A 13304-nucleotide genomic window follows, 5' to 3' on the forward strand; every position below is an offset into this window, starting at 1 on the left:
ATCTTGTCTACAATCATCCATATCCAGCGGTCTCCATCGTCCCTCCCCTCATCCACAAACAGCTGAAACCTCGTTTCTGTCTCTCCCCTACTCTTCCAAAAAAAAACCCTCCTAATCAGCTAAAAAAATGCCTAAATTTCTATCCCACTCATCTGCATAAACTCCAAATCAGTAAATACTTTTCTAAATACTGCAAATCAATAAATATCTTTCTAAATACCGCTAACAACATTGAGCTCCAACTCAGCCAATGGAATTGCATGTGCCTCGGCACACCATTTGAGAACTGGTTTAGACTGAGACATGATAAGCTAGCCAGCTAGATGTTTAGCTTATGTGACAGAGAGGCAGACATGCCTTGGACGAGGTAAGTGACCGAGGCTGTGTGAGGCAAATGCAATGATTTATTTTAGTGTAGTGATTTATTTTACATTCATATTCCATCCTAAGTCAGTACTGGATCAGCCAGTGGTGGCTTTGCTGCACAATTCATTTGCAGTCTCAATGCGGGACATGGAAGGATGAACATTTTCTGCCCTGACTGCAGCTGGAAGGGACTAATGGGAGAGTACTGGGCTGCCTGTGGTTACTTTGGGATGAGGTAGGGTCCACAACAGCATCTGCTGCTAGCTGAAAAGAGTAGGAACAATGTGTTCTTTCACGTCAGAGTGACCAGAAGTCTCCAATAATGCCAGAAAAAGTCACTAGATTTGTAGCTAGTTGTTTCTTTTTTAAAAAAAGAAAAACAGTCGCTCCAGGGGTCTAAAAACTCACTTGAGGTGACAAAGTTATGAAGTTGGCAACACTGGGCGGTAAAAGTCAGTCAAAGAGCCATATTCATCAAGAGGGGGTTCTTGTACGTTGCATTTATGAACTCCTGCGGTGTCTGAATTTTCATAATGTCTAACAGTTTATGTACTCAATACCTTTTTTAGGAGAGATGCAAAAACAACCATTTGGTTCATAAAAAGTATCAAATAAGCATGCTCCACACCATTCTTTGCATCTGTGAAAGTGAGGGTTAGGGCGAGTAGAGATTGGTCTTAAATTATGTTATTTTCACACAAATGGATAAATAAATTCTGTTCATAGTCTACCTGGGAGTGAGGCACAAGTGAAGTCTGTGTGTGAGAGACAATGGATGTTCATTAACTTTTTAATATTTCTTGTAGACAGCTGCTTGACAAGAGGCAGAAGAAAAAAACATGGCAACAAAACAAAGCCAGAGCTGCCCACAGGTGGTTAGTTATGAAGCATTCGCATTAAATGCTAATAATGTGCTAACAGTTAGTAGCACAAAACTAATTTTCAAACAGCATGTTCCTTGGATGGGGCTGCACGGCGGCGCAGTGGTTAGTGCTGTTGCCTCACAGCAAGAAGGTTGCTGATTCGCTTCCAGCCAGGGCCTTTCTGTGTGGAGTTTGCATGTTCTCCCTGTGCATGCACGGGTTCTGTCCGGGTACTCTGGCTTCCTCCTACCCCCAAAAACATGCTCGTTAGGTTGATTGAAGACTCTTAATCGGCCGTAGTTGTGAGTGTGAGCATGCTTGGTTGTCTTTCTCTATATGTTAGCCCTGCGATTGACTGGCGACCAGTTCAGGGTGTACCTCGCCTCTCGCCCAATGACTGCAGGGATAGGCTCCAGCCCCCCACAACCCCTAACGAGATAAGCAGTATAGAAAATGGATGGATGTTCCTTGGATGATGCTGATCATTTTCCGCACTGCAACCTGTGGTCAATAGGAATTTCACCACTCTGTACTTTTCAAAATAATCAGTTAACTACTTTAACTTAAAAACTCATGACTCAAATGACCCCAAAACTCTCACAGATGTTGTCCGGATACTCACTGTCACACATCTCAATTTCCATTCAAATCTGTCAAACAATGTGCCCATAACATTAATTGTTTTACTACAATCAGTGCTGTATGCAAAATATTTGTCATTGCACTAAATATTTTCTCAAGGTTTTTAATTATTTTGGCTGCTGCTGTCTGGTGTTAGATCCTCCAATTAAGCCAGCAGCTAAGGCTGATTTCCTCATTTACTGGAAATGCATGTGTCCCATTCACTTCTTCATTAGCTCCAATGATTAAGCAACTGACCAGTGATCATGAATTCACAGGTTTAAGGCCAGGTTGTGCCTACACCTCTGCACTAACAAAATATATTCATGCAGGCGTTTGCTATCAGAGATAGTTTATGTAACTACTAGATAAAGATTAGCCTTCATACACAACCACAGGTTGTGCTGGGTCCATTGCAGTCTTTCAGTAAGTGAACTGCTACAGGGTTTAAATGGAGGAGAGCCGAGATCACCTCTTTTGGGCAGTCTTGGCTCACTTGTTTTGCTCTGCAGTAAAGTGGGACTGCTGTGTTCACATAAACAAGAAGGAATGGCCACCATGTGTCAGAACAATTTCCCCAAATGAGCCAGGTGTAAAAACCTCCTTAGTTTTCCTTTTCACTGGTGCAAAAGAAGCTGCGAAAAGCTGGAATAATTAAACATACCTGTTTGTCTAAACAGATCTATACCTTGAAACTCATCCTTGATGTCTGTAATCTTCGATAAAAAGCAAAATATGCAAACACTGACATTTTCCAAAGCTCAAAATCAATTGATTCAATAATCCCTGGACCTGATGTCAATATCCAGTGAAGCAATTTGTTCCAGACTGTTTGTTCAGGCTTTAGAATCTGGATTTTAATCAGATAATTTTGGCATGTTAACGCTCTTCCCATGCATCTTCAGATGGGTCATTATGTAAGAGTCAATACAATCAGTAAACCCATTCAAGCTGGACATGAGAGCAGCTCTTTGAGGTCCACACGCCTACGATTCATTAAACGTCTGAATGAAATTTAGAGTTGCCATGTCCTTCTGCTTCTCACATAATCTAATAGCTGTAATGATAGAGATTTCTAAATTCAATAAGCATTAATCTAGAGTGTACAGACGCTTTCAATAGGGAGAGAGAAATGGTCCCAGCTGGTGAGTGGTGAAACTGTTATGAAGAGAATTTAGCTTCTTTGGAGGGGTTTTAATTAATTCAGGACAGTCATATTTACTGAAAAGATAGTATTTCACACTATTATGGAAAAGGGATACTACATTTTTAGGGCTTTATGTTTGAGGATAAGATAACTCTTCTCATATATAAAGAAGAACATGAAAAGTAATTATGGAAGGATGGATAGATGAATGCTTGGGTGAAGAGATCCTTGGATGAATGGATGCCTAGATGGATGCCTGGATGGAGGGATACTTGGATGGATGATTGGAGGGATGATAGGATGAAGGGATCCTTAGATGGATGGATGCTTGGTTGAACGCTTAGATAGATGGCTGAGTGAGTGGATGATGGACAGATATCTCACTAGATGGATGGCTGGATAGATAGATGGTTGATGGCTGTATGCTTTGATTGATGAGGAAATGTCTGGATGGAAAAATACATTAATGGATGGATGGATGGATAGATGAGTTGCCTAATGCCTAAAAACATTAATTTCCAGTGTAACATGTCATCACATTGTTTTGACAATAACTACTTGTAGCTGCTGGAACTGAGTAGGTCTCCAGCTTGGTACTAAATATCCCGGTCTTTAAATCTACTGTCAGAATGAAAAAAACTATCATGAATAACTCTTCATTTTGCAGGTTTCCTTTAAATACTGTATATATCTATGAGTCTTAGGCCGGCCACACACTGCAGGATTAAGACCCTGAATCGTAAATACCAAACATGTTTGATATTTACAGTTCTAGGTTGTAGTGCCGCTGACAGAGTAGCCACAACAACCAATGAGATCGAGCAGACCGGGTAGCATCACCAGACGAATCACACGTACTTTCACTGTTCACAACCATAAACACAACAGTACCTTAATTCCAGCCAGGATTTCGTCCTGAGTCTTTTCCCCTGTTTCATGATTGTTGCTGCACCTGTAACCCACACCAGGACAGCTTGTTGTGGAGAGACAGCAAGACGGTATCGACAGACATCAGTGTTTTTTTGTTTGTTTGTTTGTTTGTTTGTTTTTTCTGAAGTCACGTGATCACTCGAGGTCGTAGGCAGGTCAGCAGGTGTGTGGTCTCCAGTAATCTGACAGTCTGGCTGAGTCGTCTAGTTGTGCGTTCAGAGGATTAAAGATGAAAAATCTTCGGAAATTGTCCTGAAGTCTGTGGTCTCTCACGGTTTTAAAATAGTTTCAGATTAAAAAATCATCTAGTGTGTGGCCGGCCTTAGGTGGTGTGTATTTTCAGTCTTAGTTTGTTACTCCAGTCACATCAACAACGTTTTTTTTTTTTTTTAGTCGCCCAGTATGACAATGGGACGGTAACCAGGTATGCATAATGAGCAGCTGAATGAAACAAAGTCATCATTAATTTTATACACCCTCATCCATCATAAGTCTGCCCACATACCACCCACTGACAAGAGGTCCAAACTACCCGGCTAATTGAAAACACCTCCGTGGGTGTGCAGGGCCATTAAACCAGCCTTAAAGCAGTGATTAAATTAATTAGCAGATACATAACTAAATAATTTCAGGTATATTTGTTTTTGAAGTCATCACATAATCCTTTTGAACTAAGAAAGTTATCATGCCTAACCTGGCTCTACAGGTTACAGAGGCAGTAAAATGTAATTGATTGAGAGTCTCAGATAACAACTACATTGAATAACATGGCCTGTAACAGAGTTTTACACAGATTTTAACAAGTAGTATGACCTTGGTTTGGCATTATAGGAAATAGAGGTGTACTAAGCACCGTTCTAACACTGGATGCTTCCCTTTCTTTCCCTCCCAAAGAGAAAACGTTTTTTTGCCTCCATTGTTCTGGCACATTAGGAGTTAACCTGACTCATTACAACTGAACCAAGAGTCATGGTCATGGAGTCCCATAGACTGACAGGCAATACATTCAGTGGACAGTTTTTTGTGACCCATCATCCTGCATAATCACCTCATTAGTTTGTTCCAGCAACTAAGATAGAGTTAAGCTGCATTTTACTGTGTTTAAAAGCAATTTAATTGGTCACTAGCATCCGTCAGGAATGCTATTGGACTGCATCTGTCATAAATAATGGTGGGTGGTTTGAAAAGGAGGACAGGAAAGAGTTATGGTGGAATTTGTAGATGCCAAAAAGTAGGCAGTGATACTCTTACAACCACAGAATGCTTTATGACAACCCTGTTTGTCATCCAGGGGGAAGCAGAGACACACACAAACCCTACATGTTGGATGGATACTTGGATGAATGAATAGATACTTGGATGGACAGATGGATGGCTGGATGGAGGATGGATGGATGGATGGATGACGGGGAAGATGCTTGGATGATGGCTAGATGGATGTGTGGATAGATGCTTGAATGGATGGATGGATGATTGGTTTGATGCTTGGATGGATGCTGTCACAGGTATGCAAAATCAAGAACCTAGCCATGAAGTCTCTGTTTGCAACCCTGCTGGATATTCCACAGTCAGCTGTAAGTGATATTGTTAGAAAGTGGAAGCATTTAGGAATAACAGCAACTCAGGCATGAAGCAAAAGACAGCATAAAATCACAGACCAGGGTCAACGACTACTAAGGCACATGGTGCATAAACGTCGGCAATGCTCTGCTGATTCCTTGGCACTCCAGAGGCCTAGTCCCAGTGCCTCGGTGGTCCCACTACCCAGGCACCCAGTATTAGGTGAGTTGGCTTGACCTGAGAAAGTTGTCCAGGTGCCACTAAGTGCAGTTGATCTCATCCTCACAGTTAGATCTATGAATCCATGAATTAAGCTACAAAGATAGATGAACTGCTCCACAACTTCTATGCCATCCCCTTTCACAGAGACAGCATCCCTGAGTGCTTGGATCTTTGTTTAGGCCCAGGACACAGAGTCCCAATGAATCGGGTTAAGAGCCCCCACAAGGACAGCTACAGCCTGTACAAGGATCATCAGCAAAGTCCAGATCACTGATGTAGACATCCCCACATGATAAACCACAGTTGGCTGGCCCTGTTACCCGCCCCATTATCCAATATTTGAACTGAGTAGATCCATGATGCATCATTACCAAAACACAGTGGCTGTTTGGTTTGCAGCCAAGCACTCACAAAATGTACTCCATGGGATTAATATTGTAAAACGGAATTTAAATCATACAAACCATTATGAATGATTGAGGCTACTTCGTACATTTATGTGATACCAAAGGTATTCATCTGGCCTTGCAAAAGCTCATTATGTGTCTGTGATACAGCCCTACTTCACCTCTATTCATGAGCATTAGATGAAAATGTGCTCAAACATTTGAGGAAAAACTGGTTGCTTCCTATTATGAGCCGGACAGAAAGCCTGGTTTTTATGTTGTTTTATATGTTTTGAACAATAAATGACTTCCTATTTTCTGTATTATTGATACGTGTGTTTGAGGGATATGCATCTTGTGTTTCTTTAATGCTTGGCGGTATCTGAAGAGGCTGTTGCAGCCTCACCTGTTGTTGGGCATTGTTTTTTTTAACCCTTTAGTTTATGTCTCCTGCAGTCAGTGTCATTTAAAGTTTATAGATTTTCTATAAAGTTAATCTAAAATTCATGGTAACATAAAATAATAGATCACATGATGCACATTTATTTTTTTATCAGTGCTGTCGGTTATGTCATTTAATTAAAGAGCTCAAACGTCTGTCTACAGCAGTGGTTCTTAACTAGTGGGTCGGGACCAAAGGGGGTCACAATATAATAAAACTTTGATATTTTAATGTGCCCAGTTTGAACATTCATTGTACTATTTCCAACTTTGGTTCTCTGAGAATCTCTTAAATGTTGAGGCAAAATAAGTTTTGTGACTAAATATCTCTACATGAATCATATCAAATCGAATCAAATCAGGGCTTTGTGAATCGGAATCAAATTGATTCAGGCAATCAGTGGCAATATTGAGGCTACTTCTCTCTGCTCTAACTGACCAATGATTGATTTCTAAACATGTTAGTATGATAATGCGTTTTATCTGATTTAGTACAACAGCGGATGCACAAGTGTGTCATCAGTGTGTTTTTCCTTTTTATTCGAGTCTCTGAGTTTACCATAACCATCTGATGATCATCTGATGCCTTGGTTCCTAACCTGGGGTCTGGGCCCCACTAGGGGCGGAGTCTGCTCTGAGGTTGTCAAAATTAGGTTTGCATTAACTAAAATCATCATAAAAATGATCTAAATATTTTAAACCAAACTAATGTAAAATAATAATTTTTTAAAAAATTGTAGAGCTCTTTCTTGCTTCTTTCAATGAAACTAAAATTGATGATGATTTTTGATAGCACTGATTTCTTCCCAGGTTGGTCACGGAGGGGAGGGGGCTCAGTGGAAAAAGGCTGGGAACCGCTGATCTAATGTGCCAACACGTGTGTATTTTGCTTCATGTCGCTGCAGGATCTTTGTTGGCATTGTAGCATCAGCAAGTTCTTCAGTGGATAAGGTGCAAAAGAGGAGCTTTTAGCCAGCACAAATCTTGAGCTATACTTTGGCCTTACAGTGTACAAGCTGTACCCCTTTATTGATGTTTACTAATGCATCCATATAGCATGTATAACTGCGATTACAAATGGCATATCAGTTAGTTAATAATGCTCTTTAAAGGATGAGTAAGGTATTTTAGTAATGCTTTATTAATTCTTAAAAGTATGTGGTTATAACAAAGTGTTCGTCTTTTATATCTTCATAAATCATTGATCTGCTCTGAGGGCTTTGTAATTTTCAAAAGTCAAAAAACACATCAAAATAAAAATTTGGAATGGATGCATTTTGAGGAACTTCTTTTTCTGATCAAGATACCCAAAGGGGTTAATAGAAGTTTTAAGAAGTCTATTTTTAGTGACTGACTCATCCTACGCTGAATAATTTAGGAAAGATGAACAAGCAGAGCAGAGGTTAGAGGCCTTAACATAAAAATGTGTTTTGTTACATCAGGACCATCTGCCCCCCTGCTGGATTGTCTGAAAATGTCTAACAGTCTTCTTAGACAGTAAAGAATGTGTAAGACGTGTATGGCATTTGGATATCCGGACTGTGTGGGTCTCTGAGTTCAGGAGAGGAAGTGAAGAAGAGAGACGAGGAAAGAAGATGATAGCTGATGCTGTTTGAATATACAAACTATGCTCTAAACTAGGTGTTTAAAAATGTTACTCAGTTTAAAGACACAGTATATACATTCTGCTCCTGGAGGGTCATTATGAAAGCAGGTGGGGAATCATGAAGTTGAAGTTTAGAGAACATGTTTACTGCTAAAACAATCAATCAGTCAAACAATCTCTGTATACTTTTCAGCATTGATAGTGCCTTTCCAGATATGGAAGCTGCCTGTGCAAAAGGCACTTACGCAACCCCATACCATCGGAGATGCAGGCTTTTGAACTGTGCGCTAATCCATCGTTTCCAAATATAACTAGGAATTTTGAGATATCTGACCACAGAACAGTTTTCCATTTTCCCTCAGTCCAATATGGCCCAGGGAAGATGGCGGCATTTATGGATTGTGTTCACATATGGCTTATTTTTTTGGAAAGTCAGCTTTATCTTGCATTTGTGGATTGCATGGCCAAATGTGTTAAAAGACCATGATTTCTAGAAGCGTTCCTGAGCCCATGTTGTGATTTCTAGTACAGAACCACGCCTGTTTTTAATGCATTGCCACCTGAGGGCCCAAAGATCACGAGCATCCAATATTGACCTTCAGCCTTGTCCCTTGCACACAGAGATTTCTCCAGATCTTTTGACTGTACTATGTATTATGGATGGTGGGATATTCTGAGTCTTAGCAATTTTACTTTGAGAAACAATTTCTAAAATTGTCTGCCCAGCTTTACTTCTGAGATTGTACCTCTCTAAATGCTCCTTTTACACCCAGTCATGACTCTGACCTGTTTCCAATTAATCTTATTTGTTGCAAAATGCTCCCCCAGCTGTTTTTCATTAGCACCACTTACTTTTGCAGCCTTTTGTTGCCCCGTACCGACTTTTTTGAGATGTGTTGCAGTCATAAATCTCAAAATGAGCTTATACGTGTCATGAAGTGATAAATTGTCTCACTCTCAACATCTGATATGCTGTTTATGTTCTACAAAGAATAAAGTATGGGTTTATGAGGTTTGCAAATCATTGCATTCTGGTTTTTGTGACATTTTACACAGCGCCCCAACTTTTTTGGAATTTGGGTTGTATGTTAAATGCTACAGCCATTTTGAAAGAAAACTGATATGACTGTTCAGATGCCTGTTTAAATCGATGCAAACAATGACTATTTTTGCGCAGTGTTACTGTCATTATGAATCTGATGGATTTATTAAGGTTTTACTGTGGGAACAGAAGTGAAACAGACTGAGGGATCAGCACAGAGAGGAAGAAGAGAGGGGAGTCCTGCATGCTGTGTTTACTCATGTTTGATCAACGACAACAGTTCGGTCTGCTTTGTGGAGTTGTATAGTAATGACATGGATTACTATAAAAATGACTAAATTCTCTGTTATTATAAACTGTTTCATAGTCAAGGTCATGTAAACACTAAACTGTAAATATACATACCAGAGGTTTAGTGATTGTTTTAAGAGATTAAGATATTTCAGTGCAAATATGATCCACGTTGTACCTTTAAATATTGTATTGTTTTTAACTTTGGTCTTTGGATTACTTAAAAAAAAAACAAGCGATTACTAATGTCAGCACAAAGAGCTTCCTTATCTTATCCCCGTATGAACTCAGAGAGCTTAGACCTCTATTAATCTTGAATGCACTATCTCTCTTTGTTCTCCTCGATCTGTCATCACAGTGACACTAGCAGCACTGTAACCTCAGATGTTTTTTTTACGTCTCGACTTCTGCAGTATCTTACACTTGCAAAGACAAAGCCTTATTTATCAGCTGCTATGACTAATAGTTTATTCTTCAAAAGTCAATGGAAGACTGAGTTGAAAGTTTCCTCCACGGCTGCTCTGTTCAGTGAGAAATACACAACACTGTTCATTCAGTCAACGTCTCCAGTTTCATGCAATATTTCTTAAATAATTTTTTTTTTTTACGTGGTGTAAAGTGAGGTTGCAGATCTGCAGGATTCACATCTTTGGTTTACAAAAGGCCACCAAAGTAAGGTATACAGCCTTAACCACTGGTGTTTATTAAAATCCACTTTAACAGGAATATATTTTACATTTATTTTAAATGTTTAGGTTCAAGATCTCTTTAGTACCACATGTTTACACATGCTGTGTTGTTTCTGAAGCACAGCATAGCCAGAACTAGCTGATGATGAGAGATCATAAGATCGCTGTAAAGCTGCAAGTTTGAGGCACAGATGGGTCCCACTTGCATACATAGGCTGCAGCTCCTTTCCACATGTCTCTCCTGTTCTTTCACCCCAGTTTTCAACTATGTCCACTGTCCTCCTCTCTGAATAAAAGCATAAAAACCCCCAAAATATCTTTAAAAAATCAATAAATAACATCTCAAAACAACTCTACATCACTAGTGATAAATGGACCCCCTAACCCCTTCAAACTCCACCCGCTCCAAAGTAAAAGAGTTATTTTCTTTGCTGTAAATGTCATTTTGCACATGAAATATCCTCTCACTGTGCTTCCCTTTTGGTCACATGAAAAACATGCAAAGAAGCTTTCAGCTGAATGAAAAGACTGATTGCAGCACAATTGCACCAGACGTGAGTGCACAAATTCTGGTGCAGGGCCTGCCTGCTGTGAATAAAACATGCATCCGGCATGCTTAGTTGTGAATGGAATTACTAAGATGCAGTCAGGAGATTTGTGCCAGATCTCTTGAAATAATCTGTCGTCAGATAAGTCTACAGCAGAATACTTAATCTGGTCTTGTCTGTCACAGTTAACATATACAATACAGTAAACCAGCTAAAGTATGTCTTATGTCCAATAACAGGTGTTGTTGCCTTTACAGCCAGCACAAAATCCATAATTCTTGGAACTGTAAGTGTAAGAAACATCCCACTGTAGTGACTAGTCATATATCAGAATTCAGTGTTCTGTAACAGCAAAAAGTATCACCATAAAAGGCTGAGCAGGTGGAATGATAATGCACATTCATCTCATTTTTAAAGTATCCGTTTTTCTCCACATGTAGAGTGGTTGACCTCAAATTGTCCAAACAAAGCTAAGAGGACATTTTCTTCTCCCTTACTGTTTCCTGCCGCTGAGGAGCTTTTTCATTCTTCGAGTACCTTCTTCAAGGACGCCTCAATGGTGTACTGTAGTAGTGCTCACTTTACTCATTCACAGGCTTTTAAATGGACATCTGAGCTTTACTACAGCTCTCGTCAGCAGAACACAATTTTACCAAGGTCTAATGATTGTTTTACTGTTACCCAGTGAGGTTTTCACATTGAAAAATAATTTAAAGGCATGATTACAACAGTTCATATATATTTTATGATGAAATGGCTTTAGTAATTTTAAAAATTACATATGAAATATGGATTTTCAGTGTCCAACAGACCAGCACAACACATCAGTCTTGTTTCAATCTCCTTGACAAAAACTATCACCAATTCAGTGTTAATTTTGGTAGTTATTTTTAATTTTAGTCTTTAAATAAATGCATTTTAGTTATAGTCATTTTAGTAATTTCTGTCCTTTCGTTTTAGTCTAGTTTTAGTTGACAAAAACTCAAAACATTTAAGTCTAGTTTTAGTCCATAAAAAGTCCTCACATTTTAGTCTTTACTTTTAGTCTGTGCATTTATTTTCTTGCCTAAATCTGGTACCAGATCATTGTAGTGTATTCTATGCACTCTGCTAAACCTGAGGTCCCTGCTCTCTACAGCTGAGAGGCAGAATAGACACAGCTGCATTGTTTCTTGACAGATTTTCCACCAGTGGAGAAATATCACAGACTTTCAATGTCCAATGAAAACTACATTACATTTTAGTCTAGTTTTAGTCATGTTGATGAAAACTAAACTTAGTTTTTGTAAGTTTTAGTCATCACAGATCTATTTTTGTAAGTCTTAGTCTAGTTTTCGTCATGGAAAAAAAAGGCTGTCGACGAACATTTTTAGTCATAGTTTTAGTCGACGAAATTAACACTGCAAAGATCAAGTTTTAGCTAGTCTGAGTTTAGTCATCTGGGTACTCTTCCCAAACGCTGCCCCATCACCTTCTGGTGAAAACATTTCATATGAAAGGAATGGTGCCAAATGGGAAAGAAGGGGGCTTTAGGGGCACACAAGCAGACTACACCTCCACCAAAGATAAAAAATATGGAAAGTTATAGCTTTGATTTTTTTTTTATCAAGCTGAAAATGCAAAACAGTTACATTTCATCCCATTGCTACCATAATTTTCTAATCTACTGCTTTTCAGTCTCCAGGCACGGCCGCTCTGAATGGAAAGCAATGATGTTTGATGGGGGGAGGGGATGTGAGATATACCACCACCTTTAGGACGGAAATGACAAAATTTGGCAGTACAATGTATTTACAGTTTCCGGCTTTAGCAATATAAGCTTCAGTAACGGTATTAAAACAGCTACACGAGCTTAGCCATAAATGTAGTTGTTAATGATAACCATGTTAGCTAATTAAGCTACTTTTGCTTTATAGGTAATGTAGCAATGTTATTGTGACCTTACAAGTCAACGTAGCTTTGTAGGCAAAGTAGCTACACTGGTTTGAATAGCGTTAACTACATAGCTAATGTAGTTACAGAATCTTTAGCAATGTAGGCTTTAAGCTATAGCTTTAGCTAAGTTGCTACATTGGCTTAAATTGTAATGTTAACTATGTCGCTGACATAGCTATGTTAGCTCTAGAAGTGTTACATTACTTAAGCTAACATAGCTACATAATATTTAGCTATGTAAGGTATCATTGCTAAAGCTAATGTAGCTATGTTAGTTTTAACAATGTTACCTTATGCAGCTAGAGCTAACATCTACATTAGCTAAAAACTCAAATCTGATTATTCTGATATAACCACGTAAGCTAACATAGCTAATGTAGCTTCCACCAAGTTAGCCTAAACTGCATCAGAGAGTTTTTATGGAGCTTTTTTTCTGTTACCGTTGGCTATGTTATCGTTTCATTGTAAGGTTTTGCAGGTCAGATTTTTAACTTTTGCCGTCCTAAGTTTAATCTGGTTTTACTCTGAAAGTTTTGCATGTATTTCCTGACGGCAGTGGTGCTGTCTGACTGTAGTCTTCTTCAGAGCAGGTGTCTGAGAAAGGTGGTCTGCAGTCAGACTGTCGTAGTTCAGAATTTTGGAGTGACCCACAGTTTT

The sequence above is a fragment of the Cheilinus undulatus genome, linkage group 6 (genome assembly GCF_018320785.1).
Source record: "Cheilinus undulatus linkage group 6, ASM1832078v1, whole genome shotgun sequence".
Lineage (NCBI taxonomy): Eukaryota > Metazoa > Chordata > Actinopteri > Labriformes > Labridae > Cheilinus > Cheilinus undulatus.